This window comes from Hyaena hyaena, unplaced genomic scaffold (genome assembly GCF_003009895.1).
Source record: "Hyaena hyaena isolate Hyena2069 unplaced genomic scaffold, ASM300989v1 scaffold_133, whole genome shotgun sequence".
Taxonomy (NCBI): domain Eukaryota; kingdom Metazoa; phylum Chordata; class Mammalia; order Carnivora; family Hyaenidae; genus Hyaena; species Hyaena hyaena.
In genome coordinates, this window is record NW_024080765.1 from 3,179,748 (window position 1) to 3,184,983 (window position 5,236).

A 5,236-nucleotide genomic window follows, 5' to 3' on the forward strand; every position below is an offset into this window, starting at 1 on the left:
TGCTTAAGACAACAAAATATCCTGGATTCTCTCTGGAGAAGAGTCTATTTACTTTTATTGGTTACATACACAGAAATAGAATAGAACAATGTATGCCAACTACAAGGAGCCCTGGTATGCGCAACGCCCACCTGCGACAATTAGCTACTATTTGTCAATTTTGTTTCATCTATTCCTTGAGATATCCTGACATTTCACCCACAAATGCTTGCCTATACATCCCTCCCTGGAAAGGAACTTTTCTTTATTTTTTTCTTTTTTAAATTTTTTATTTATTTTGAGAGAGACAGAAACATTGTGAGTAGGGGAGGGGCAGAGAGAAGGGGAGAGAGAGGATCCCAAGCAGGCGCAGAACGTGATGCGGAGCTTGAATTCACGAAACTGAGATCATGAGCTGAGTGGAAACCAAGAATAGGGGGCGTAGCCGACTGGGTGCCACCCAGGCGCCCCGGGAAAGGCTCTGTTCTTTCTAAGTTTAAAAAAATTTTCTTTTTTCTTTTTCTTTTTTAAGATTTACATCCAAGTGAGTTAGCATACTGTGCAACAATGATGTCAGGAGTAGATTCCTTACTGCCCCTCACCCATGTAGCCCATCCCCCCCCACACCCCCTCCAGCGACCCTCTGCTTATTCTCTATATTTAAAAGTCTCTTATGTTTTGTCCCCTTCCCTGTTTTTATATTATTTTTGCGTCCTTTCCCTTATATTCATCTGTTTTGTATCTTAAATTCTGCATATGAGTGAAGTCATTCGATATTTGTCTTTCTCTGATGGACTAATTTCGCTATTACATTAAATAGCCTCTAGGTCTACCCACGCAGTTCTAAATGGCAAGATTTCATTCTTTTTGATGGCTGAGTAATACTCCGTTTTGTGTGTGTGTGTGTGTGTGTGTGTGTGTGTGTGTGTGTGTACATACATATACCACATCTTCTTTATCCATTCATCCATCGATGGACATTTGGGTTCTTCCCATACTCTGGCTATTGTTGATAGCGCTGCTATAAACATTGGGGTGCATGAGCCCCTTCGAAGCAGCACACCTGTATCCCTTGGATAAATACCTACTAGTGCAATTGCTGGGTCGTAGGGTAGTTCTATTTTTAACCTTTTGAGGAAGCTCCATACTGTGTTCCAGAGTGGCTGCTCCATTCGCATTCCCAGCAACGGTGCAAAAGGGATGCTCTTGCTCTGCATCCTCACCAACATCTGTTGTTGCCTGAGCTGTTAACGTTAGCCATCCTGACCGGTGTCAGGAGGCATCTCATTGTGGTTTTGATTTGTATTTCCCTATGATGAGTGATGTTGAGCATTTTTTCATGTGTCTGCTAAGCCATCTGGATGTCTTTTTGGGAGAAGTGTCCATTCACGTCTTTTGCCCGTTTCTGTACTGGATTGATTTTGGATACTACCCCTTTATTTGATGTCATTTGCAAATATCTTCTCGCATTCTGTTGGTTGCCTTTCAGTTTTGCTGATTGTTTCCTTTGCTGTGTAGAAGCTTTTTATTTTGATGAGGTCCCAAAGGTTCATTTTTGCTTTCTGTTTCCCTTGCCTCTGGAGATGTGTTGAGTAAAATGTTGCCGGGGCCAGGTCAGAGAGGTTTTTGCCTCCTTTCTCCTCTAGGATTTTGATTGCTTCCTGTCTTACATTTAGGTCTTTCACCCATTTTGAGTTTATTTCTGTGAATGGTGTAAGAAAGTGGTCCAGGTTCATTTTTCTGCATGTCCCTGAAATGTTGCACCTAACGTCAAACTGAGACAATCACCCTTCATTTGTTATTTTTTTGGGGGGGAGATGAAATTATTTTAGCAGTTATAAAGATAAAACTTGTATATTTTAGTAATAATACATACCTGAAAGTATTATGCATTGCCTTTGATTTCTTGAGGTAGTGTTTTCCCAGGATCTTTCTTGATTCCATACAAATTTTAGGATTATTTGTTCTAGCTCTGTGAGGATTGCTGATGTCATTTTGATAGGGATTGCAAGGATCTTTTAAAACACAATCATTATGGGGCGCCTGGGTGGCTTAGTCGGTTAAGCGTCCAACTTTCGCTTAGGTCATGATCCCGCGGTTCGTGGGTTCGAGCCCCGTGTCGGGCTCTGTGCTGACTGCCAGCTCAGAGCCTGGAGCCTGTTTCAGTCTGTGACTCCCTCTCTCTCTGACCCTCCCCTGCTCATGCTGTCTCTCTCTCTCTCCTAGAAATAAATAAAACATTAAAAAAAAATAAAAAAAAATAAAACACAATTATGCCAATATTGCATCTAACAATAGTGACAACAAATTAGTAACATCTAAACAAGCCAATATTCACAATAAATTAATAACTCCTACCATATTCAAACTTCCTTGATTATCTCAAAAATGGCTTTTTATAAGTTTTTCATAGGCAAATGATCTGGTTTTGACAAACATGTCTGCCTCCCCTCCTGCCTTCCTTCCTTCACTCAACAGATATCTGTTGCCGGCCTACTATGTGTCAGGTGCTACTCAAGTCCCTGGCAAAGGGCTGTTAAAGCCACAGGTCCTGTCCTCAAGGACTGATGGGTCACCTGCCCCCTTCCCTGCCCTCTCCTGTACTCCCGCCTCCAGCTCCCACCTAAGAACATTTTTTAGGAGTTAGTTGAGCCCGAACCAGAAAGTCCAGTTACCAGATTATGGAATCTCAAGATTTTGGACAACTTCTGGTACAATGTTCCTCAAAGAACTTTCTTCAGCTATTTTCTTGGGTTACGAATATAGTGAATATTAAGAATTTACCTATAGGGACACCTGAGTGGCTTTATGGGCAGAACATCTGACTTTGGCTCAGGTCGTGATCTCACAGTTTGTGAGTTTGAGCCCCACATTAGGCTCCGCTGTTAGCACAGACCCCACTTTGGATCCTCTGTCCTCTCCTCTCCGTCTTTCCCTCATTTGTGCTCTCTCAAAAAAAATCTGGGGCGCCTGGGTGGCTCATTCGGTTAAGCAACCGACTTTAGTTCAGGTCACGATCTCACAGTTCCTGGGTTCAGCCCTGCATAGAGCTCTGTGCTGACAGCTCAGAGCCTGGAGCCTGCTTCTGATTCTGTGTCTCTCTCTCTCTCTGCCTCTCTCCCATTCATGCTTTGTCTCTCTCTCTCTCTCTCTCTCTCAAAAATAAAAAATAAATTTAAAAAATTAAAAAATAAATAAACATCTAGAAAAAAGAATATAGCTATATAGAATGAAGCTAAGTGTGTTCAGGCTGGGAAAACACTACCTCAAGAAATCAAAGGCAATATATAATACTTTCAGCTATGTATTATTACTAAAAGATACAAGTTTTATCTTTATAACTGCTAAAATAATTTCATCTCTACCCCAAAAAATAACAAATGAAGGGTGATTGTCTCAGTTTGACATGAGGTGCAACATTTCTTAAAGTGAGGGGGTGATTAAAAGAATTGAAACAGTGAGAGTGTGTGTAATTTGGGGAGGGGCAGGGAGAGAGAGAGAGAGGGAAAATCTCAAGCAAGCTCCACACTCAGCACAGAGCCTGACTCAGGGCCCAATCTCAGAACCATGAAATCAGGACCTGAGCTGAAATCGAGAGTCAGACACTTAAATGACTGAGCCACCCAAGTGCCCCAGGAATCGGAATTTTAACATGCTCTCCAAGTGACTGTGTAGATTGGCTAGTTAGAGAAACCATTGATCAGGGAGTTCCTTTACTTCTCCACACCAATTAATGCTTAAATCCATTTTACAATTTCCTGACAAATACTCATTCTGTGTTAGCTTGGCTACCCCTACGAAGGGCAGAGTACTTTCCTTTGAGTCATCCTATTCTGCTATAGACCCTCGTGTTGTTGATTGTTTTCTTCTATTGAGCTGAACTTCCGTTTCCCTCAAGTTTTACTTAAGGGTCATTCTGGTGCTACAGAGAACACATTTAGATCAGAAATCATAAAATTATTATTAAACAATAGTATTTGTATAATGACCCACTTAAGACACACTGTCTTCTAAAAGGCTGGTAGTTCTTAGAGAGATTTTTTGATACAAAATCCCAGACTCAACACACTAGGTTCTATTGCACTAGGTATTGCGACTGATTCTTAAAGGCTTTATTTAATTATGATTCACACACTGTTGTCTGGCTGGACTACTAAGAAGTATCCATTATATGCTTTAGGAAATTGTGGGGGAAATATGTAAAAATATCTGTACAAGGATTCGTTTTGAGGAATGGAATTGGTTAAGGAAGGTAGCTTTTATATTTTTCTCTTGATGAATCTTTTTGTTTGTTTGTTTGAGCACCGTTGGTTTATTATAAAAGAGAGACATGAGAATTATTTACATAATGACAAATTTCACAACTTCACTGGAATGGGCAGCTTCAGTCGATGCCATTTCAGTGACTCATTTCAGTCTATACACTTTGCAAGAATGTCACCATCTACAAACTAATCCACGTCGTCTAGAACTACTTTGGTGCCTCTGTATTCTGGGAGAAGAACTCAGTCTCCAACTTTCACACTAACTGGTTGAATCTCCCCACCCTTTCCAGTCATAGGACCGTTGCCTGCAATGCTTTTCCTTGAGATTTTTCTGGAAGTGTAATGCCGCCTTTGGTTACAGTTGCGGCTGCATTCCTTTCAACTAACACTCTGCCAAAGAGGGGAGGAAACTTTCTAAATTCATGTCTTGCCATGACTCTGTCCTCCAGGCTTGTAGTGACCCTGGGGCCATGTGAACGCGGGGGGGAAACAGTGTCATGATGAATCTTCTGATTTTATCTTCAGGGTCATGAAATTTTTCCAGTATTATTTTCCTCCTCCCTCCCTCCCCCTCTCTCCCTCCCTCCCTTCCTTCTTTCCTGCTTTCCTGGCGCTTATCAACAAATGTTTAGTCTTCCTTCTATGAGGCAGGGGAGAGACTGCATGAGGAGAGCCAGTTTCGATTTGCTACAGCAACCTAGGGGTGGATAGACAGAAGGAAGTGGCGATGAGGCCGGAGGGAGGAGGCTGCAGTGAGAGTCAGGGAGGGAGGGAGACCGGGACCAAATCACCAAGTGGGTACAAGGGCACAGGAGATGGAAGAGGAAAAATTACTCCAAGATTTGGGGACAAAGGGGAAGTGATTGGCAGAAACGGCAGGATGCAAGGGAGTGACTTCTGAAGAGAAGCTAATTCATTTGGACATGCTGGTGGAGGGTGTTTAATGGGCTTTGGTACTGCAGCGCTGGAGTTTAGGGCCACGGTGAAGACGG

At 42.2% G+C, this 5,236-nt stretch overlaps 1 pseudogene; it reads right to left on the reverse strand.

Moving 5' to 3' along the window:
- Positions 1-4,391: 4,391 nt before the first annotated feature.
- LOC120235585 lies at positions 4,392-4,678 on the reverse strand (annotated as a pseudogene).
- Between the last annotated feature and the right edge of the window lie 558 nt (positions 4,679-5,236).